General features: G+C 41.5%; 1 protein-coding gene across 1 annotated transcript in view; it reads right to left on the bottom strand.

The window, feature by feature from the left end:
* Positions 1-25137, bottom strand: part of lmo3 (LIM domain only 3) — a 227474-nt gene that overhangs the window by 108320 nt on the left and 94017 nt on the right. The gene's annotated exons all lie outside the window — the stretch shown is intronic.

Genomic DNA, 25137 nt, shown 5'->3' on the forward strand with positions numbered 1-25137 from the left:
ATATGGACTGCTGACTGAAAGCAGGTTAAGAGGGAAATCTAACTTCCGACAAATGAGAATGGTGTGCACATACAGGAGTATGCTGCACGCACACTATAGCAAATGGGAATGCCCTGTATGGACACTGTAATGAATGGCATGTCCTGCATGTACACTGTAGGGAATGGGAATTATTGTATGAATTCAATAGCAAGCAGGAATGGCGTGTGGACAATAACAAGTGGGAATATTCCATGTACACACTGTAGCAAATGGGAACTATCTGCATGCACACTAACAGAAGGTGATAATTATGGGCACAGTGGACACAGCAAATGGCGGTTTGTGTGGTATAGAAATAAAGATGATAGATAATGCAAACTCAGACCATTTTTTAAGTACAAATTTGAGGATAAAACTTTGTATGTTGCTCTATATTTTTGTCTTTTCCTACTGCATCAGCAACAAATTGAGTACAACACAATACTGCGGCCTTACAATCGCAAGGTAGCATCAAGTTGACATTCATCACAGCATTTCATTTTAAAAAAAAGATTCAAATTATTTAATTCAAATTATTTAATTTGAATCTTGTTTCCAGCACTATTGTGCATGCAGTTCATATTATCACAACTTTTGTTTTAAAAACATTTTGCCAACCATTCTCTGAATATTCATTCTTATTGACCGCACTGTCTAAATATTAAGCAATAGAATGAGACTCAGTCACAAAGAAGCCCAGTAACCTGCTGCAAAGTGGTAGCCTTCACTTTGCCCTTAATATGTTGAGGATAGTTGTGCTTCAGAATTGATTGTTCTCTTTGCACTTATAGCTCAGAAGAATAGCTGCACTTTACCAATGAATTAGACCAATTGTACTTAATTATGTTAAATGGAGGGGAAGTGTGAATCTTGTCAGGCCACCATTGGCAGTAAGTGTTCTTGTGGTGATATCTAAGGAAGTATTTTTTTCAGAAAGCAGACAAAAGCTTCCTCATTAGATTGTTCCTGTGTAACCTAAATATTGCATATTTTGAAAGTATTTCTCCTGGTAAATATTATAGGTCAGCTATGTAAAGAGCTCAGTCAAAAGACTTTATTATTATTGTGTGGTAGTTGAAGAGAACTTGCAAATAGCTTATTGTCACTGTTTTTTTTACAAAAATGCTGTCTGACCCCAATTAGGTGGCTGTGAATTTATGCATATTTGACCTACCTTTAATGGTGAGTTTGACCCGTTTACTGACAAGTGTGTCAGGAAGTGGGCGACTGAGGACTGAGCTAGTCTTTTTATCTCTATTACAAGTAGATCGGTTTGGATATTTGGTAACCACCTTGTTGTGATTGGAACCGAGTGGACCTTGTTAACTGCAAGGTTCTTGATTGGGGTTGTTAACTTGGGCCAATCTGGTAAGCTTCAGCTGACCAACATAACCAGGAGACTTCATGCAGCATTGCCCTTTGAGAAGGACATTGCTTGTCATTAGCCACTTGGGAGTTTCCGTTCTTACTGGTGATGGAATGTAAATAAATATTTACACACTTATTGTTTTTCACTGTGTCTGACACCTGCATATATATGACATGGATGTGGGGCAAAAATAAGCACTACTGCTGTCAGATGGTAATGTGGAAAGTGGGGGGGTAACGTAACCAGGAGATTGCTCCCACTGCTGCAGCCTGGGCTTTGCTCATGGCAAAAAAAAATAACCAGTAGAAAAAAAAATTATAAGCAGGAGAAAACTACAATAGTTTCCTCCCATTCTATGGAATGTTTATAACATTATATATACTTTGAAAGGTTCATACTTTAAGAATAGCTTTCATTGCTACCCAAAGTAGCTCAGAGGATCTGTTCCTAAACTTAAAGATGTCTTGAGCTGGTCACTGAGAGTCCGAAACCTCTTCTAATTTCTTCCCTGCACTGTATTATAGGGAATGCCCAGATCACTGTGATCTTGATGAAGAGAAACCTAAGCCAAGCAGCTCAGTTTGATGGTATGAGGAGACATTGCATGTGTGAATTGTGATTTCTATTGCTTTGTGTTGTCTCACTGTAGTTCTTTTATAAATCAAGTTTTCAGATACTTCTCGCAACCCACACCCCCTCTAGAGCAGCTATGTATATTTGATCCCATAAACCCGTAATATCTGAATAACACAATACGTTTACAACATTTAAGTTATTTTAGATGAAATCAAAACAACTTTGTATAAAGGTTTGGTCACTTTTGAATACTTGTGCCTTTTTATAAATGTGTACTTTGTTGGAAATTCTCGGCAAATGGTGTACTTTGCTTATGGGGATCCATTTATTCGTAAAATCAAGCATTTATATGTAATTTTTAATAAATGTCAGATAATTAAAAAAAACCCAGGAGAACCACTATTAGGCAATATTGTTAAAAAAAAGTAAATATATATATAACCAGGAGATTTAGAATCTCCTCAGTTTAGGGAACTGCCTGTGCTGGCTGGGCCACATTCAGTATGTTACTGATGCTGTTGGTTTCTGTTTTTTTTTGGGGGGGGGGGGATCACTGGAAGGTGGGGACCTGATTCCTGAACTGGCTGTATTATATAGCCAATTTGTTAACTGGTATCTGGTATTCCTTTTTTTATTGAGGACCGATTTTTAAACTGCCTGATCTTAACAGTCAATGTGTTTCAATTCTCAGTAAGGAACTGTTGTCACATTGGCTGGTTGCAGCCTGTGTTATTCTTTTCTCCTTCACTTTGAGAAAAGAGCAATGTTGATTTTGTGGCAGGGCTTAGCCCCTGCACATTGGGTTTCTTTCTATTTTTGTATGTGTTATCACTTTTTGGTTTGGTGTTTAGGCTTACCCCCTGTGAGAAAATGCACCTTTCCAGATGAGCTTTTCTTGAGAGTAGGCCTGGCCCTTTGTTGGTCCACTCGGCCTCTGTAAAGACTGAACACCTGTGTGAGTGTTGGGAGGTGAGCATTTTCTGCCTTCGGGAGTGGGCTCAGCCCCTGTGAATTAACTGTACCTTTACAATGATACTGTGTTCCTGAGAATGGGCCTGGTTCTCTATGGATGGGCCAGGCCTCTATGAATACCTGTGTGTGCGCTGTGGGATGTGCATTGCTGCCTTCAGGAGAAGATTCTGACTTTGGGCGTGGACCGTTTCTGGCAATGGACTCTGTAGTTCGGAGTAGACTATTTCTGACAATGCAACTTGTATACTGGAGTGGACTCTGTTCCTGGGAATGGACTCTACATTTTGAAGAGAACTGTTTATGGTAATGGTTGCTGGGGGGATCTGTATCCTATGCACTGTTTCTTGTCTAATTGGACTGCCTTGTATGTATTTGTTACTGCTACTTTTATGATGATTAAAAGTGGGATTTTGAGGTTTGTCCTCTTTTCCTTGAAAACTGGTTGAACAGTAGGGATTGGGGTCTGACTTTGCCACTCCTCTCTCCCTGTAAATTGCTGTTTACCTGTATACAGCTGTTAATATTAATTGTTTGTAAACTGTACTGTTTAATAAAATAATTTAAAAACCCAGCAGATTTAGAATCCCCTCAGTTTAGGGGCAAGGAAAAAAATATAACCAGGAGATGTCCTCACGGGTCTGCTCCCTGGGCCTGACCAGGCTGGCCACAAATAGGTCCAGGCATCAGGCAGTGGAGGGGGTCGTTAGGGTCCCCTGTCCCTCTTCTGTTGTTATGTCTGTGCCCTTGGAGGAGGACCACATGGTTTCACTAACACCCCCGAGGCTTTCAGGGAGCAGTGGGCACTGTGGGCTGTGGCATATTTTATTTACCCCTCCAACTCTATTTTGATTTATTCCCTCCCCTTCCCTTTCGATGTTTGATCGTGCAGCATCTTTGATGAGAAGGGCACTGCTTGTCACTGGCCACTCTGGTGTTTCCTTTTCTTCCTGGTGGTGGAAAATGAATAAAGATTTACGCACTCGTTGTTCGTTTACTGAGTCCTAACCGTGTGCACACAATATGGGTGCTGGGGAAAAATAAGCATCACCGCTGTTAGGTGGTAGTGTGGAGGCTTTTAAAAAAAAAGAAAAATATAAACAGGATTAAAAAAAAATGAGAAGATTAGAATCTTCTTAGTTGAGGATTGACTCTGAGCTAGCTGGCCACACAGCCAGTGTGTACTGCTGCTGGTGGCTCAGAAGAGGAGGCGGAGGAGAGTTTGTTTTCTTTCCCCTTATCTAGGGAAGACGTTTGATTTATTAAAAAATTTTGTTTTTCTTTTTTTCCTTTAATTTGAGCTGTGTACAGCTGTACAAGCAGCTACCACCACTGCCTGGGCATCACCAATTTCTGCCTGCTCCCACTGCTACAGCCCAGAAGAAGAAAAAGAAATATAAACAGGGGATTTAGAATCTCCTCAGTTCAGGGAACTGACTTCGAGTTGCCTGATCACAGATAGTGTACTGCAGGGGATAAAAAGTTCTTTGGACTGGGAGTCATTGACTTCCTTTTACTTCTTTGTTTTCTTAAAAAAAAGGAAAGATATATATATATAACCAGGACATTTAGAATCTCCTCAGATCAGGTGACTAACTCCTAGGAAAGGAAAGTATAACCGGGAGATCTCCTCAAGGGTCTGCTCCGAGGCCTGGCCAAACTGGCCATAAACAGGTCCAGGCAGGTGGCTGTGGAGGGGGTTGTTAGGGCCGATTGCCTGCCCCTCTTCCATGGTTACATTTGGGCCTGGGTGTCCCTGGAGAAGGAGCACATGGTGTCTACCAACATGCTTGAGGTTTTCAGGGAGAGGTGGGCACTGCGGGGTGTACAGTATTTTATTTCCCCCCCCACCCCCGACTCTATTTTGATTTCATCCCTGCATTCCCCCATTCACGTTTGGATCACTCAGCATTGTCCTTTGTCAGGAACGGCACTGCTTGTCACTAGCCACTCAGGTGTTTTCTTTCTTCCTGATGGGGGAATGCAAGTAAAGATTTACACACTCATTGTCCTTCACTGTGTTCTCTCCCTGCACACACACGACATGGTTGCTGGTGAATAAATAAGCACTACTGTTGTTAGGTGGTAGTGTGGGAGTTTAGAGGAAAAAAAATTAAAAAGATATTAAAAAATTTGGGCCTGGGTGTCCCTGGAGAAGGAGCACGCAGTGTCAATGAGGTTTTCAGGGTGAGGTGGGCATCACGGGGGGTGGAGTGTTTTATTTTCCCCCTCCCCAACTCTATTTTGACTTAATCCCTACCCTCCCTTTCACTTTTTTGATCACTGAGGCATTGCCGTTTGATGAGAAGGGCACAGTTGAATGAGAGGCCCCTCTTGGAAAAAAAGCAAACTAAAAATAGTGTAACTGTGGAGGGCACTCTGGTGATGCAATGGTAGTGTACCTACCCATGGATGGGGAGGGCTGGGGCAAGTTCTACCTGCTCTAAAGGTGTGTAATGACATTTCTGAATAGGTTGATTTGAAAAATAAGTTCAATTAAAAAAAAGCTGCTGTATGAGGATGGAGGCAGATTTATTTTTCTCTGATTTGTTTCCTCTTTAATAACTTATAATCTTTTATTAATCTACTAATCTTTTAACATTGGCTTTAACTGTCATGGAACTTGGGAGAATCCAGAACTAGTTTCGGGATCTCTAATTTGGAATGGAGATGGGGAGGGATTTCTTCCCTCTGAGTGGGGTTAATTTGGGAAACGGTCTTCCACAGAGAGCAGTGGAGACTGACTCATTATATTCAAGGGTGAGATAGACAGATTTTTGATTGATATGGGATTTCAGGATTGCAGGCACAGACAGGAAGGTTGTTTTAAGGTCACATCAGATCAGATGGTTTTAATTGACTGGTGGAACATTTGTATGGACCTAATGGCCTACTCCTGCTTGTTGTTTAAAGTTCTTACACAATCTCCATGCTATTTCACAGAGGTGTATTGACAATGTTGAACATACAATGGAGATTATTTTGCTCCCTGATTTCAGGGAATTGTGTGCTGCCAAATACCTACGCCGGAGCGAGTAATGCAATGTTTTTTAATAAACATAGTTTTTATACAGATAAGCACACGACAATACTTTCATGATCTGTGAATTGAATGAGTTACAATCTAAGAGTGGTCAAGCAGGATATTCATGGTTGAATTTTCTGTTCGGCTTTAAAATCACCTTGATCATCATTTTGTCCTTTTTTCTAATGAGATGTAATAATACATTGGGGTATACAATCAAACATTTTCACAACTGGATTCAATTCCGACCAATGTGTCAGCCAAACCTGAAAGAATGCCTGGTAATGGAAAATTGTGCCCCAGGGAAGAGGAATGGCTACAACTGACCAAATTAATAGGTTAAGACCATACCAAATAGGAACAGCAGTAGGTCATTTGGCCCTTCAGCCTCCTCTGTCATTCAATAGGATCATGGCTAATCCAACACACCTCATGTCAACTTCTGTGCTCTTTCCCCATAATCCTTGATCTCCCTATTGATCAAGAATCTTAAATATACGCAAGGACTCTGCCCCACACCCTTTGAAACAATTCCACAGAGGCCCTATTCCATCACTGAATCACCCTTTATGTATAAATGAACTGTCCTTGACTTTAGTATTGTCTCATTCGAGTCAGGTACCAGTGTGTCAGTGTCTCAGACATGCATGCTTATATCTGTCAGCCAGGGCTCCCTGATTGGACCAGCCCCAATCAAGGAACTCATATTCTATGACGTCTAGTTGGCTGACCTCATTACCATCACTGCACAGGTCTGGGGCAAGGAGTTCCAAAGACACTCCAACCTCTGAGGGAAGAAATTCCTCCTCATCTCAGTCTTAAACTGGCACCCCTTTGTTCTGAGACTTGCCCTAATGATGCAAGGTCTACAAACAAACATTTTGACAAGTGGATGCAAATCTATTGTTCAAAGTCTTCATCTGGTTTGAAATCTGATTCAAATAAACAGGATAATGGTGTTTATTCCATGTAAGAGTCCTGTGTGAAATTAATCATTGCACTGTCAACACCTTCCCTGTTGAGAAAACATATACAGCTCAAAAATACTCCCAATTCTATATTAATTAGCAATGCTTTTCAGGATGTAAAAATGCAAAAACGTCATGTTGGTGAGATGGGGTATACATCTAATGACACCTAATGGTAAGGTCCTAGGGAGTGTTGCTGAACAAAGAGACCTTGGAGTGCAGCTTCATTGCTCCTTGAAAGTAGAGTCACAGATAGGATAGTGAAGAAGGTGTTTGGTATGCTTTCCTTTATTGGTCAGAGCATTGAGTACAGGAGTTGGGAGGTCATGTTGTAACTGTACAGGCCATTGGTTAGGCCTCTTTTGGAATATTGCATGCAATTGTGGTCTCCTTCCTATCGGAAGGACATTGTGAAACTTAAAAGAATTCAGAAAAGATTTACAAAGATGTTGATAGGGCTGGAGGGTTTGAGCTACAGGGAGAGGCTGAACAGGCTGGGGCTGTTTTCCCTGGAGCGTTGGAGGCTGAGGGGTGACATTATAGAGGTTTATAAAATCATGAGGAGCATGGATAGGGTAAATAAACAAAGTCTTTTCCCTGGAGTGGGGAAAGTCCAGAACTAGAGGGTGTAAGTCTAGGATGAAAGGGGAAGATATAAAAGAGCACTAAGGGGCAACTGTTTCATGCAGAGGATGGTATGTGTATGGATTGAACTGCGAGAGGAAGTGTTGGAGGCTGGTACAATTGCAACATTTGAAAGGCATCTGGATGTATATATGAATTGGAAGGATATGGGCCGGGTGTTGGCAAGTGAGACTAGATTAGGTTAGGATATCTGGTTGGCATGGACGAGTTGAACTGAAGGGTGTGTTTCCATGCTGTACATCTCTATGACTCTATTTGGATGAGCCACATTATTGGGAAAAAGTAGGGCAAGCTTAACTCATGAGTTCACTGTGTGTAAGTGCTGGAAATGCCCCCAGAAGAGCATGTTGTTGATAAAAGAATGACTTGCATTGATAGCTGTGCTTAAGAGGTTCCAAAATGCTTTACTGTCAATGAAGTTCTTTTGAAACACAGTCATCCTGATGTAGAGAGAGCAGAAGCAATATGTAGACTGTTCATGAATCCCAGCAGATAAAAAGTGTTCAGAAAGGGCAGAAACATTTACAGCTCAGCCTGTGGCCAAGAGGAGCGAAGGTGTTTCCTCCAGGTCTAACCAGTTAACCATTTCACACACCCACAACTGGCTGTCCCATCCTCACCCACCAAACTTCATTCTCCCAACACATGACCTGAGACTTGATCTGCTACCCCCCTCAAATCCACCTCTTACTCCATCTTCAATCCCTTATTCACCTCACCCACACCATCATCCTGTGATTCCCAACGTGTGTGTCCTTCACCCCTTGGTCGCCAGCTGATGGAAACAAAAGATGACCTGCAGTTAATTTCCACCACACTTTTAAGCAACCCCAAAATTGCAGGTTTTCCTTCTGAAACACATTGCACCTTCTCATGGTCTGATAAATATCAGGGTCAAAACCATGAAATGTTAGTTTGGTTTTAGCTGTAAAACTCCAGTGTCTATGTCCAGAACCTGTGCATATAAGCCACAATCAGATTGGACACTTAATGTTGCAGCAATAATTCCTTGACTTACACGCTGTCTTTAAATATGATTGCTTATTTGGAATGCATGCTTCATTAATTTACACTACAAGCTAAACTAACACTCTGGTGGCAGGTACTGAGGGAATGTTCCACTGTTAGATATTTACTGTTTTTTTTTCTCGTTACGATGGTATTCCTTATAATTAAGGAGATATAAAAGATTCTTTGGTGCTATTCATAGAGTAGAAGGTGTCCTGACCAGCTTCGTCTCTCAACTAACATCAGGTTTGATATTCCAGTGAGCAGAATGGCTTTTCCAACAGACCCACAGTTCCCACACTTCAAAATAATTAATTGTCTGAGAAATACAATGATATATTTCCAGGAGAAATAATAAGGTGCCGTCAATTCAATGTAGTTTTCGAATATCTCTGATGCAATGCCTCTATCACACTCTATTGTTTCATTTCTTAAAGCCGAAACACGCTTGCCTTTTTAATATTGAAAATTGCTTTGAGAAAGATATTATTTATTTAAATATGGAGTAATTAAAGTATTACAACATTCCAGAATTAATACTTAAATGAAGATGTCATTGCCTCAAATTTTAATATATATCTGAACTGTGCAGTTACTTAAGATTTCAAATTTTGTATATTACCAAGGGCGTCATCTGTTGCAGCCTCATTTGCAAATTCATTTAGATTTCACCAATCCCACTCACATTTTAGAACATCCAGACTAGATTTGCTATTTAAGTTCCTTGTTTCTGAAGGATGCCAGAATGTAATTATCAATCAACTCCCCTTTTAGGTACAGAGCTCTGTTGATTTGGATAAATAAACACTTCAATAAATGTTAATAATTTAAGCCTCCTTCAGTTAATCACACCACATGTAGTGCACAAGACAGTACTGCAAAGTGGCATTTCCTTTTTTAAGAGAAATAGAAAAATTCAGAGTGTATTACTCAGCTATCTTCCTTCAAGAAAGTAAGAATCTTCAATTGGCGAGGGCCTCATCATATTCTTAGGATGACCTAAAGTGCTTCATGATAAATTCCTTTTGAAGTCCAGTCACTGTTGACACATTGGTTGGTGTGGCAAACAGTTACGGCAAACATGATTCCATGTACTGGAAATTAAATAAATAATCTGTTCATTTATTTCACTGAAAGACCAATGTTATACAGGAGAGTGGGTGAACTCTGCTTTTCTGTTAGTGTCAATAGGTATTTGATGTCTTTTCAAGCAAGTGTTTGGACCCTCGTTTAAAGACACCTACAAAGATGCAACTCTCTCTGAACACTGTACTGAAGACTTGCACTGCAAAAATTGGTGCTTAGTAAATGTAAGACATTCAGTGACTGAGCAGAGTTATTTTTAATAAAGGATTGTGAATTTAACCATGTCTCAATTCCACTGATACTGATGACACCATTTTAAAAAAATTTTTGTGGGAAGGAATGTGAGCCAAAAGAAAAAGGATATTAACCTCTAAGATATTGTTTTAAAACAATTCATTTCATTAATGGGATTTATATTATTTTGTGCACTTGGAAAAAGTTTCAAGTGTGAAAATGCTTCACAATTAGTCTGAAGCTCTGAATATGAAGAACATAATGTCTATTTTACTGCACTGCATTGCTGATTTAATGAAATGGATTTTGAAGGGGTCATTAACACTTATACAACACCGGTGTATTAAAAGCAATTTTTGCTGATACCTGTATTATTAGCAAGTATGAATTTAAAATTATTCAGTTCTTTATGAGTTCTATGATAACCATGTTTTCTTGCCTTTTTATTGGGGCGAGCGAATTTATGCACAGGATAACTAGAAGAGAATCATAAAGGATCAAGCTGGAGGAATCACTATCTGTCTCAGTCCATTTTTCCTGTCATTCCTGTAGAGACTGTAATATTTTTCCAGTGTCTATGTTCATTTCTAGTGCCAAACATTGTTTGAAATACAGTATATTCTAAAATGATTCAATGAATACTTAAAGTGCAGAATTTCCACTAAAAGCTAGAACCTCAAGCACTGTAAATAGTGGAGCCAAAGTAGCAGTAATACTTTTCTCATATTTAAGTTAAATTGCAAGTGCATTTAGCCAGAATATATTCAGCAGCGAATATTTCTGACCCAGTGTTGAAATGTATGTTTGGCATTACAATTTCCAGTTTGGATGCTCTTCACTCCAATGTCCTCAGCTCATATTAGTTTTCCTGGCTGAATCACTGCATCTTGTCTGGCGGTATCCTTTCAGCTTTATCAAAAAAATTACATTCATCCACGGTTGATTTCTGACAAACAGTGAATAAGACAATAGTTTGATGTGTACATAAGTAACAGAAGCACTGTAATGTAAGGGGAAAACAGACAAGATACTAGGATTGATAGCTTACAAAATTTGGTCCAGGGTTGGCAATGCTTGTTGGATTAGCCCATGCCTGTTGATTCTGCTGCAATCTTGTGCTGCTTGCTAATTAACACAATTACAGTGTGCAAATAACACCAACTGTACTGTTCATTGCTGCATTTCTAAAGGTGAACCCTTAGCAGGGCACCCAAATTGGAACAGCCTAGCACCACTTCAAGGACACCTGTATCTAATAAAACTTGACTGCACCTCTTAAAAAGGACAGTTACCTTGTGGTTGTAAGTAATCATAGAAATCATTCTAATATAAAAGTAAACATAATGGGACAACAGCAGAGGGAGTGATATTTGTCAATGTTGCACCTTGGCTGAGAAGGAGAGAAGGAGAAAGATGAGTTTTATTCACAGGAGTCTTCCCCCCCCCCCCCCAAGACAAATGCATAGATGTCAGTGGGATTAGGCCATTGCCACGAGGGTCTGGATGCAGTGTTGCGAATTAACTTCATGTGAGTGAGTATGTCTTCAAGTACCCCATTCTATCACCTGCAGCGATGACATCAACAACTGCTCAGTGCAACCACACCCACTCACCAACAAATAATCTCCATCAATCAGAATTCACACCTTATCTTTTTGGCATCACCATATCCTCACATAATTAGCACTGCTGCAAACCTCATTCCCACATCTCAGAGCTTCCATATACTGCTAACTAGAAGCATGATAGCCATGCCAACCAAACAGATTTCACTGCATTCACTGAGATAGTCTTATGGGAAATGATGGGACACACAGTAGGAGTCCAGTTGCATGTCCTCCACTCCAAGGAGGGAATGGCATTTGCTGTCATTGGATTAGCAACTGGTAAAGATATGGTTCATGCTGCTGCTGATATCGTAGAAAATGACAACATCTTCGTATTTATTCTTCTTAATCACCCATTTTCCTCCAAATTTATAGGTTATAGATACTGTTGTTATGCTTCCCATTTCCTGGAACAGCTGACACATTGTTGGCTGCTCTAGACTGGAAAGAGCCAAATACATAAGCAGCAGTGACTATTGTCACCTACATAGTCATTTACAGTGCCATCCTTTCCCTGCTTTAAGATGTGGTTAGCAAGTGTCAGATTTCAGTGACGACTTCCTTATTGAAACATCCAAAACATCGTTCCTCATTCATGTTCAGGAAGGCAAGTTGCTCTCTGAAGACCTTGGATGAATATGTTCACCTGCTAAGAGCCACACCTCCAACCTCTGAGCCCTAATCCTAACCCTAATGCAGACCTTGACCCTAACCCACCATTCCCTACCACCCAATGATCCTTCTGACTGTAGTCTGTTTTAGCAGGTATTGTTGTTCTCGTGCATATGTTCACACAACTCATGCCTCTCCTCATCGTGCTACATCCCCAGGAAATAAGTTACTGCTGGACCCCTGACTGAAAGCAACTGACTTGTGCATAAGCTTTGACAAGGCCTTTCAATGCTTGCTGCACCCATACCTTTTGACTTTAGTAACTCTAATGTTTTTCTGTCGTTTCACTGCTTTTAGCTCAGGAGGAGCAGAGTGTTTCCTCCAGGCCAAACATGTTAAGTTCCACATTACGGGATCTCTGTGGTCAAAGTTAAAAATCACACAACTCCAGGTTATAGTCCAACAGGTTTATTTGGAAACGTTAACTTTGAGAGCATTACTTCTTCATCAGGTGTTTGTGGAGCATAAGACCATAAGACACAGAATTCTTTTGCTATAAACTCTGTGTCCTATAGTCTTATGCTCCACCTGATGAAAGAGCAGCGCTCTGAAAGCTAGTGCTTCCAAATAAATATGTTGGACTATAATCTGGTGTTGTGTGATTTTTAACGTTGTCCACTCCAGTCCAAAACCGGCCCTTCCACATCAGGGATCTGTGATCAGCCAGCTCCATGATAGGCTGAATTCCACCTACTCACACCTTGTTCAAAACACTCCCCTTCCTCAGAAAAATTTAAAAGCGGTTCCCTTTCCCACCCAGCAATGTCAAACTTACCCAACTCTGCTCACCAATTGTGCTCTTATACAACAACTGGCTAGCCTGTCATTCAAGATCTCCATTAATTGGGAAACCTGTTGAAAATAGAGAATGGGGGACTTGTAAGAAATCCTTATTGCCGGATTTCCCCTCCAAGAAACTTTGCCCGTCTATTACTCAGTCTGAGCAATCCTGTTCATGTGACTGTTCAAGGTCCTGTGATACTTTTCCTTTGACAGTGGCTATATCACAAAAAAAACTTAATTGGCTTCGGGAACTCCTGATGCTGTGAAAGGTGTGAGATAAATGTAGGCCCGTGAGAAAGTAGATGGAGTGAGGATGTTTCCTCCTATGGAGCAATGTGGCTTGAAAGGTCAGAGTTTTAGCAGAAGCGGTAGCAGATTTGAAACAGAGGTGAGGAGAAGTTATTTATCTCAAAGGACCATGGAATTCACAACGGCTGAGTGTGGTGTATACTAGGCCATTGAGAAAATTTAAGGAGGAGATAGACTGGATTTTAATTAATAATGAGTTGAAGGGTTCTGGGGAGCAGGCAGGAAAATGGGAGCAGGCAGAAAAGGCCGAGATGAGGTCAGCAATGATCGTATCAAATGGCAGAGCAGAGTAGAGATGCTGTCTTGCCTGCTCCTCCTTCTAGTTCTCCCAGAAACCAGATGTACACTTTGCAGCCTCAACCATTTCAAACAAACAAGCTTCTGTTTGAAGGATGTTGTACACAATTGGCTGCTGCAATTGTCCACACAACAATGCAGCTCCCAGTTTCTGCAGTGCGTTGGGAAACCTTGAGATGAGATGCACATTAAATGTAAGTTCTTTCTGAGAGTCATAGAGTTGCACAGCATGGAAACAGACTCTTCGGTCCAACCCGTCCATGCCGAACAGATATCCCAACCTCTAGTCCCCTTTGCCAGCACTTGGCCCATATTCGTCCAAACCCTTCCTATTCATATACCCATCCAAATGCCTTTTAAATGTTGTGATTGTACCAGCCTCCACCACTTCCTCTGGCAGCTCATTCCATACACTTACCACCCTCTGTGTGAAAACGTTGCCCATTAGGTCCCTTTTATATCTTTCCCCTCTCCCCCTAAACCTATGCCGTCTAGTTCAGGACTCCCCCACCCCAGGGAAAAGACCTTGTCTATTTATCCTATCCATGCCCCTTATGATTTTATAAACCTCTATAAGGTCATCCCTCAGCCTCCAATGCTCCAGGGAAAGCAGTCCCAGCCTATTCAGCCTCTCCCTTTAGCTCAAATCCTCCAACCCTGGCAACATCCTTGTAAATCTTTTCTAAACCCTTTCAAGGTTCACAGCATCATTCTGATAGGAAGGAGACCAAAATTGCACGCAATATTCCAAAAGTGGCCTAAACAATGTCCTGTACAGCTGCCCCATAACCTCCCAACTCCTATGCTCAATGTTCTGACCAAAAAGGGAAAGCATACCAAACGCTTTCTTCACTATCCTATTTACTGCAACTCTACTTTCAAGGAACTATGAACCTGCACTCCAAGGTCTCTTACACAGCAACTCTCCTTAGGACCTCATCATTAACTGTATAAATCCTGCTCTGGTTTGCTTTTCCAAAATGCATTTATCTAAATTAAACTCCCTCTGCCACTCCTCAGCCCATTGACCCATCTATCAAGATCCTGGTGTACTCTGAGGTAACTTTCTTAGCTGTCCACTACACCTCCAATTTGCCTGGAAATTTTCTTTCCCATTAGCTGTTGAAATGGTTACCTCCTAGATTCTGTTGTTGCAATCTCTGAACAATTCCAAAATACAAAGACCACATTTAAAAAAAGAAATTTGGATTGTGGACCAAAATGGGAAAAGGATGCTGCTTTAAATCAAGAAAGGAGATGTACCAGTTTTGAAACAAGTAACTGGAACTCATTGTGAGTTGTGTTTACACTGTTGCCTTACTCAAACAGTGAGGGAGGATTGCTGTGCTCACCTGGACCATGGGTGTGTGTGTGTGTTCAAGGCGATTTTGCCCAGAGTCTGTCTGTCAATTGGTTTTTCCAATCAGAACCAGTTGTGTGGGTCAGGAGTGCTCAGAACAATAATGTGGTGGAAGAAGATGACACATTTCTGAGTACACCCAATTTGAGGAGGATGTTTTGTTAGAGTTCGTGACTGATGGCTTTTGTTAGATCAATAAAGAACTTAAAAAGTACCAAGACATAAAGATGGTGAATGCAGATACAAAAATATGTGTAAATCCCAAAACCATAACATCAATTAAGCACAAAGCATTTGATGAATTAAAATTTGATGTCTTAAGGAGTAACACATCTACAATTTGTAGATTACATCATATTTTTCTTTCAAATTATCAACGGTTTGTGACATACACAAATTCAGCATGCAGGGGGTAAAGAGACACTCTTTGATTGCCTTAAATGACAGTGTCAAACACTGAGAAATGACGACCTCTTCTAGTGTTAGGGTAGAATCAGGGAGGTTGCACTCTGTGTGCAGGCTTGCTGGATATCCACAGTGCTTAGAGTTCAGGCAGTAATATTAAAGTCCTGATTTGCCGACCTGCAGTCCTGGCAAGCCACATGTACCAGCAACACAACCTAGCCTGAATATCCCCTGTTATTTCACAGAAGAATCTAAAGTGCTTGCAAACAGCAGTGTGCGAAAATTATTCACTATTCCTTCTGATGTTTCTGGACATACATCCCCTGAGAGGTTCAGGGAACGCAGTGGATTAATAAATTCCACCCCCCTGCTTCAATTTCTGAAGATGCACAGACATGTCTCTCATCAACCTACAATTGACCAGTATTTTAAATATTGCTATCGTCTGACTATAAAAACATGCAGGAAGTCCAAAAGCAGAAGACCAATTAAGTACAAAACTGTATATGACTCAACTCTCCTGGTGCCTTGGTATATAAATTCATCCCAGATTTGATTGTTTGATCACCTAGTTAGCTGATCTCAGCCAGGTAACTGTGGACGTGCTGAAACTGGATAAGTGCCCTTGGGTTAGAAAAGGAGAAAGTAAGCTCTGCACATGCTGCGCTCTGCTGGAGCCACACCCAATTTACCATTCTTTACAGGATGCTCTAGAAAATGCCTGAGTCTAATCCTCTGCTGGGTCCCAACTGCACAGGTTGCAATAAGAGAAGCACTAAGTGATCGCCAACAGGAACAATGACCGATTGTCTGCTTCTGTGTGAATTCCTCAGTTGTAATAACATATGCTAGTTGAAAAACTAATCTTTATATAGAGAGTGAGACTGTTCGGTTCACATCCATTTTAGAATCATTCAACTGAAGCCTCGTAATGGCTGAAGGATGTTAGGGAACAGACAGTAGATACTGAAGGCAACAGTTCCAAATAGCATTGTGACGCTGTGGTATAATGTGGAATGAATGGTACAAATTAAGATTACAATCATAGCTCCTGCATTATGAGCATACAAGGGCATTATGTTCACTGTGCATTGTGTTTCAGTTTCCTGCAATATATGCTATTTCTCCACAATTCCTCTTCAATATAATTCACAGCTGTTTCATCTTCCTCAGATTCCCTGTTCTGATTTCTCTGCATTCCCCCATTTCTCCAATCAACTCGTCCAATCATGGTTTCTCTTTTGATTTTATATGTCTACATGCCTGCTGTTCTTGTACACTTCCCTGCACTAGTTTGAGTTCCTCAGAATGGAGAGTACACAGGGAAAATGATGGAGAATTTTGTTTTGTTTCAGAAAATTGGACATATATAGATATGCATTAAATCTGTACGCATGACATTTCACGGAAATTAGACCTCCCAGTGCTAAAAGCTGGACAGGTACGAATGAACCAAGATTTTCTCGTTTCTGAAAAGCATGCAGCAAAATCAGACACCCCGACCAGAATGCTGGCTTTTTCTCCTTAATTCTTCAGAAGCTATGCTCATTGACTTTCACTATAACATGCTATTTAGTCTGGTTCTCAAATGCCATGTTACCGGATCTCTTTTGTGAAATCAAAGCCGCCATTGAATTAAAAGCCTTCTAGAGAAATAACATGGGAGAGTAAGGGGTTAACTCTTTAAAGCATCCTTGGCATCAGTGTTGTGATCCTGGCCTTCCAATATAGACTAATAAAGTAGGGAAGGCCCATTCCTCTCTGGAATGATCATGTGATGATGTTTTCATTGCTTACTGCAAGGTGACACCTGACAGGATCTAGTGATCCAGGAACTAATGTAATTTTGATGTGAGATAAGGTGCCTGGACTGACTCATTTCTTCACCTATTATTATTCCATCTCGTAGAAAAACCTGTAGGAAGATATAATCATAGCCTTGGGCTGAAATGCTAAATGTGATTTACTAAACACCAAGAAAATAGTCTGCACTACTGTCCACTACTCATGTCAATGGGCAATAATTCTCAATCAACATCAGGAAGCAATAGAATCAAGATTGTTGTCAATGAGGACAAAATAATATCTCCAAAACAGATGTTTCATATTCTACATTAAATACAGTTCCTATGGATAAACACTTTATTCTGGAATACATTAACTATATGTTTCATTTATTGACAGGATATGGAAGGCTGACATTTATTGTCCATCCCAGTTGCACTGACTAGGACGTATAGAGGCTTTTCCTCAAACTGCTTATGCTTTAATGGAACAGAATGACTTGTTAAGCCATTTCAATTAATGGTCAATGAGTGCAAGGTTGAACTCCTATCTAGTTCAATTGCTTAAGAACAATAGGGTTTCTTCCTGAAAAGGACATCTGTTAGATTTTCTGATGCTCCAAGAGTTTTAAGGTCGCTTTTATTGAGATCAGCTTATTGAATTAAATTTACATTCTCAAACTACCCAAACATATTAAAAAAAAACAAGATTTCGGGATTGTTAATCTGAAGTTTTGGGGTACTAGTCCTGGAACATAACCACTAATGTAGGAGAAAGTGAGGACTGCAGATGCTGGAGATCAGAGTCAAAACGTGTGACGATGCAAAAGCACAGCTGGTCAGGCAGTAGCCGAGGAGCAGGAGAATGGACGTTTTGGGGAGAAGCCCTTCATCTGACTGTCCTGCTCTTTGGATGCTTCCTGACCTGCTGTGCTTTGCCAGTGCCACACTACACTATTGCACTTTGTCCACTGGTTGCATATTAAATTTGAATGGAATGGACTTTTCTTTGCATTAATACTGCAGTTTATAGTGTAAATACAGTCAGGAATGACTTGACACCAGAATGAAATGGCAGAAGGTTCCCTAAAGAAACTAGCCCTACTCTCTTCCACAGGCCATGAAAACTGACTCATTCATCAGATTTGAGGTATCAGTGCTAAGCTAGTCATGTGCAACTGCAAAATAATGTTCTTAGTCACAATATTTACGCCAATAGTTTTTGACTACAATAAATATTAGAATAGGGATTACAATTGTATCAGTGACTTGCATAAACTGCCACAGAATAGTCTGTTGGAGCAAGCTATTGATAAAGATTTATTGGGCTTGTGTTCGGGGTGCAGTGGATCATCTACGTGAAGTGAACAATAGAAAATCATGCAGTGCATTCTTGAAATGAAACATCAAATTTACCTTCAACTTAAGGAGTAAAATTGGGCAAGTCCCTTTACAGGAGTACTCTCCTGCTCCATTTTATTTTCCACATTTATTGCCAGATTGGCACAAACCATGGATAATCTCTCTAAAAGCAATGATCGAAATAAAACAATAAACCAAAATCAGGAAAAAGAGATTGCTTTTCAGCTTAAAAAAATCATTCCTCCCATCAACCAACCAGGTCATACCCTCTACCTGTCGTCACCTATCCCAAGTTTACCACCTTGCCCTCCCCAGCCCCTTTATCTCCCCTCACACCCACCCCCAGACCTGAAGAAGGGTTATACCCGAAACATCGACTTCTCCACCTCCTGATGCTGCCTGGCTTGCTGTGTTCTTCCAGCCTCCTGCCTATCTGCCTTGGATTCCAGTATCTGCAGTTTTTCTGTCTCTTAATAAAAAAACTGTTCAATTTTGGGATGTAACCTTAATTCCCTGGATGTCAGCAGAGAAAGAGATGCATAAAAAAAGTATATGACAGGTATCAAACAAATAATAACATTGAAAAACAGGTTCAAAATAGATGTGGGATTGAAAAAAAAAGCAAATCAGAGAAGCAAAGATTGAGTATGAGATGAGACTAGTGAGGATGGGGCAGATGCTGGAGATTAGAGTCGAGAGTGTGGTGCTGGAAAAGCACAGCAGGTCAGGCAGCATCCGAGGGGCAAGAGAATTGACGTTTTGGGCAAAAGCCTTTCATCAGGAATGAGACTGGCAGCTAATATAAGAGGGAATTCCAAAAATCTTCTATAAACATAGCAAAAGGATGGTGAGAGGAGGATTAGGGCTGATCTTGGATCCAAAAGGGGCATGGGCATGACAAAGGTATTAAACAAATAGTTTGCAACTGTTTTTACAGTAGCCTAAGTGATAGTGAAAGAGAAGGGATTTGAAATACCTGATGAGTTCAAAACTGATCTGGAGGAGGTATTAGATAGCTGACTGTCACTAACAGGTCACCAGGACCATACGAGATGCATCCAAGTGTAATGATCCGAGCTGCAGGTAATACTGGACAAGTCAAATTTCTGGTTTGGTAGATCATAAGTTTTATATTATTGTGGTGCTCAGTCACTGGATGTATTCACATGAGGCTGCTAATGTACTTCTAACAAAATTTCATAAAAGTTTATTACACACATAAAGAACATTGCTGTACACAAAGATAATTTTGAAATGGTTTTGTTACATATATCAGATATAAAGATTGAACCCTTTTTACCTCAACAGCAAATTACAGATTATCAAATGTTAGCAGGGTCATCATAGAACATAGAAAAGTACAACACAGAACAGGCCCTTTGGCCCACGATGTTGTGCCAAGAATTAATCCTAATGTAAAATATAGTAACAACCTACACACCCCTCAACTCACTGCTATCCATGTGCATGTCCAGCAGTCGCTTAAATGTCTCCAATGACTCTACTTCCACCACCACCATTGGTAACACATTTCATGCATTCACAACTCTCTTGTGTAAAAAAAAACTTACCTCTGACGTCTCCTTTATACCTTCCTCCTAATATCTTCAAACTATGACTTCTTGTACCAGTCAATCCTGCCCTGGGGAAACGTCTCTGGCTCTTGACTCTATCCATTTCTCTCACAATCTGATATACCTCGATCAGGTCTCCTCTCTTCCTCTTTCTCTCCAGAGAGAAAAGTCCGAGCCTATTCAACCTTTCTTCATAAGGCAAGCCCTCCAGTCCAGGCAGCATCCTGGTAAACCTTCTTTGCACCCTCTCCAAAGCCTCTGCACCTTTCCTATAATAGGGCGATCAGAACTGGACACAATATTCCAAGTGTGGCCTCTCTAGGGACTTGTAGAAATGCAGCAAAACCTCACTGCTCTTAAACTCTATCCCCCTGTTGATGAAAACCAAAACACCATATGCTTTCATAACAACCCTATCCACTTGGGTGACAACTTTGAGGGATCTATGTACTTGCACAACCAGATCTGTTCCTCCATACTGCCAAGAATCCTGTCTTTAATCCTATATTCAGCATTCGAGTTCGACCTTCCAAAATGCATCACTTCACATTTATCCAGGTTGAACTTCATCTGCCATTTCTCAGCCCAGCTCTACATTCTGTCTATGTTGTGCTGCAGCCTGCAGTAGCCCTCTATACTATCGACGACACCTCCAACCTTTGTGTCATCTGCAAATTTACTAACCCACCTCTCAAACTCCTCATCCAAGTTATTTTTAAAAACTACAAAGAGCAGAGGCCCAAGTACAGAGCCCTGTGGGACCCCACTCAACACTGTCCTCCAGGCAGAATACTTTCCATCTACAACCACTCTCTGCCTTCTGTCAGCCAGACAATTCTGAATCCAGATAGCCAAATCTCCCTGTATCCTATACTTCCTAACTTTATGAATGAGCCTACTATGGGGAACCCTGTCAAATGCCTTGCTGAAATCCATATACACCACATCCACTGCTTGACCATAATCGATCTGTCTTGACACCTCCTCAAAGAACTCAATAAGATTTGTGAGGCATGATCTGTCCCTCACAAAGCCATGCTGACTGCCTTTAATCACACTATGCTTTGCCAAATAGTCATAAATCCTACCCCTCAGAATTCTTTCCAAACCTTTGCTGACCACAGACATAAGACTGTGGTCTCTAATTGCCAGTGATTTCCCTATTACCCTTCTTGAAAAGAGGAACAACATTTGCCTCCTTCTAATCCTCCGGTACGAGTCCCATGGAGAGTGAGGAGGCAAATATCCTTGCCAGTGGCTTCGCAACCTCCTTTCTTGGTTCCCACAGCAGCCTGGGATAAATCTAGTCTGGCCCTGGGGGACTTACCGATCTTAATTTTTTCCAAAATTTCTAGCACATCCACTTCATCAATCTTGATCTGGTCAAGACTGTATCCCAGCTCCTCTAAGTTTTCTTTGGTGAAAACCGAAGCAAAAAACTCATTTAGAGCTTCCCCTATCTGCTCAGACTCCACACACAAGTTCCCTCCACTATCCCTGATCATTCTCTTATTCCTCACGTATGAGTAAAATGCCTTTGGGTTCTGCCTAATCCTTCTTGCCAAGCCTTTTTCATGCCCCCTCCTTGCTCTCCTCAGTCCATTTCTGAGCTCCTTTCTCACAAGCCTGTAATCCTCTAAAGCTGTGCTAGATCTTTGCTTCCTCCACCTTACATAAGCTGCCTTCTTCCTTTTGACGAGAAGTTCCTTTGTTCTTGTCATCCAAGGTTCCTTAATCTTACCCTTCTTACCTGCCTCATAGGAACAAATCTGTGCATCACTCGCAACAACTGCTCCTTAAATAGTCTCCACATGTCTGCTGTACCCTTTCTGTGGAACAATTGCTCCCAGTCTATACTTCCCAACTCCTGTCTGATAGCGTCATAATTTCCTTTTCCCCAGTTGAATATCTTCCCTTGGTAATTGCTCCTTTCACTTTCCAAGGGTATGCTAAATGTGAGGCAGTTGTGATTACTGTCACCAAAGTGCTCTCCCACCGCGAGATCTGACACCTGTCCTGGCTCGTTGCCGAGCACCAAATCCAAAATGGCCCCTCCCCTCGTCGGTCTGTCGATATATGAGTAAGAAAACCCTCCTGAACACACCTGACAAAATTGGCTCCATCCAAACTATCTACACTTCGGAAGTTCCAGTAGATATTGGGAAAGTTGAAATCACCCATGATAACAACCCTGCTACTTTTGCATTTTTCCAGAGATCTTCAATCTCTCTACTGCTATTAGGTGGTCTGTAGAAAACCCCCAGTGCAGTGGCTGTTCCTTTACTGTTCCTATCTTCCACCCGTACTGACACAGTAGACAAACCTTCCTCAACAACCTTCGTTTCTGTAGCTGCGATGCACTCTCTGATTAGCAACGCTACACCCTTTCCTCTTTTTCCACCCTCCCTGTTCTTTTTAAATGTTCTAAACCCTGGAACATCAAGCAACCATTCCCACCCCAGTGAAACCCACGTCTCCATTATGGCCACAACATCGTAGCCCCAAGTACTGATCCATGCTCTAAGTTTGTCACTCTTATTTCGGACACTCCTTGCATTAAAGCATCCACACTTTAGCCGATCCCTTTGTTTCATCGCGTGAGAAACCTTCCTTTTAGATTCAATATATCCCGTCACTGTCATGTCTGCAACTGACCCCCTCTCAGACATGTGGCTCTGATTCCCACCCCCCTGCTAAACTAGTTTAAACCCTCCCCAATCACACGAGCAAATCTCCCACACAGGACAGTTGTACCCCTCCAGGTTTAGGTGCAACCCGTCCTTCGTGTACAGGTCCCACCTTCCCCAGAAGGTATCCCAATGGTCTAGGTATCTGAAGCCCTCCCTCCTGCACTAGCCTCACAGCCACGTGTTAAGCTGCATTCGCTGACTGTTCCTCATCTCACTATCTCGTGGCACCGGTAGCAAACCTGAGGTCACTATTCTATTCATCCTGCTCTTCAGCTTCCAACCTAACTGTCTGTAGTCACTCTTCAGATCCTCAGTCCCTTTCCTGGCTATATCATTGTTGCCAATACGTACCACAATTTCTGACTGCTCCCACTTCAGAATCTTGTAAACCCGATCAGCAACATCCCGAACCCTGGCACCAGGGAGGCAACATACCTTCTGGGAGTCCCGTTCCTGACCACAAAATCTCCTGTCAATCCGTCTGAAATCTCACCCACTTAAAAACCTTCTCAGAAGTCCTTCGCTCCTCCCTCACACCTTTCGGCAAAATGTCTTGTCTCTACTTTAGAGTTTCTTGTTCAGATGGCACAGCCATAACTGGTTTCTTTTCATCAAATGTCTGAAGTCAGTCAGTGCTACCTACCTTTGTTAATATGTCTTCCTGAGATCCTTAAACAAGCCGCTACTTTGGCTCACTTACATCTTAACATGTGTTCCTTAAGTTCTTCTGTTCAACAGCCTTGGAGGATGTCTTCCTCTTTGGCATCTTAATACCATTTGAATCTGCAGTTTTCCTCTTACTAACTTCTGAGCCATTCAGAATTTATTTTCTTCTGCCATGACTGTTTTGGTGTCTGCTAAACAGCACTGTAAACGCCTTCCCTCTCTGAAATTATCATTTGGAATAAAATGAACAGTACTTTGGCAAAAAACAGGTTAATCAAGGAAAGCCAGCATGGATTTGTTAATGGAAAATCATGTTGAAAAAACATGCTTGATTTTGTTTGGTGAGGTATGGGAGAGGGTAGATGATGGTAACATGGTTGATGTAGTCAGAGAGTCAGAGATGTACAGCCTGGAAACAGACCCTTCGGTCCAACCCATCCATGTTGACCAGATATCCCAATCCAATCTAGTCCCACCTGCCAGCACCCAGCCCATATCCCTCCAAATCCTTCCTATTCATATATCCATCCAAATGCCTCTTAAACTTTGCAATTGTACCAGCCTCCACCACTTCCTCTGGCAGCTCATTCCACCCTCTGTCTGAAAAAGTTGCCCCTTAGGTCTCTTTTATATCTTTCCCCTCTCACCCTAAACCTATGCCCTCTAGTTCTAGACTCCACGACCCCAGGGAAAAGACTTTGTCTATTTACCCTATCCATGACCCTCATAATTTTGCAAACCTCTATAAGGTCACCCCTCAGTCTCCGACGCTCCAGGGAAAACAGCCCCAGCCTGTTCAGCGTCTCCCTGTAGCTCAGATCCTCCAACCCTGGCAACATCCTTGTAAACCTTTTCTGAACCCTTTCAAGTTTCACAACATCTTTCCAATAGGAAGGCGGCCAGAATTGCACGCAATATTCCAACAGCGGCCTAACCAATGTCTTGTACAGCCGCAATATGACCTCCTAACTCCTGTACTCAATACTCTGACCAATAAAGAAAAGTATACCAAACACCTTCTTCACTATCCTATCCACTTGCGACTCCACTTTCAAGGAGCTATGAACCTGCACTCCAAGGTCTCTTTGTTCAGCAACACTCCCTAGGACCTTACCATTAAGTGTATAAGTCCTGCTAAGATGTGCTTTCCCAATATGCAGCATCTCGCATTTATCTGAATTAAACTCCATCTGCCACTTCTCAGCCCATTGGCCTATCTGGTCAAGATCCCGTTGTAATCTGAGGTAACCCTCTTCGCTATCCACCACACCTCCAACTTTGGTGTCATCTGCAAACTTACTAACTGTACCTCATATGCTCGCATCCAAATCATTTATGTAAATGACAAAAGGTAGAGGGCCCAGCACTGATCCTTGTGGCACTCTACTGGTCACAGGCCTCCAGTCTGAAAATCAACCCTCCACCACCACCCTCTGTCTTCTACCTTTGAGCCAGTTCTGTATCCAAATGGCTAGTTCTCCCTGTATTCTGTGAGATCTAACCTTGCTAATCAGTCTCCGATGGGGAACCTTGTCGAACGCCTTACTGAAGTCCATATAGATCACATCTACTGCTCTGCCCTCATTAATCTTCTTTGTTACTTCTTCAAAAAACTCAATCAAGTTTGTGAGACATGATTTCCCACGCACAAAGCCATGTTGACTATCCCTAATCAGTCCTTGCCTTTCCAAATTCATGTACATCCTGTCCCTCAGGATTCCCTCCAA

Source organism: Chiloscyllium punctatum, chromosome 44 (genome assembly GCF_047496795.1).
Source record: "Chiloscyllium punctatum isolate Juve2018m chromosome 44, sChiPun1.3, whole genome shotgun sequence".
NCBI lineage: Eukaryota > Metazoa > Chordata > Chondrichthyes > Orectolobiformes > Hemiscylliidae > Chiloscyllium > Chiloscyllium punctatum.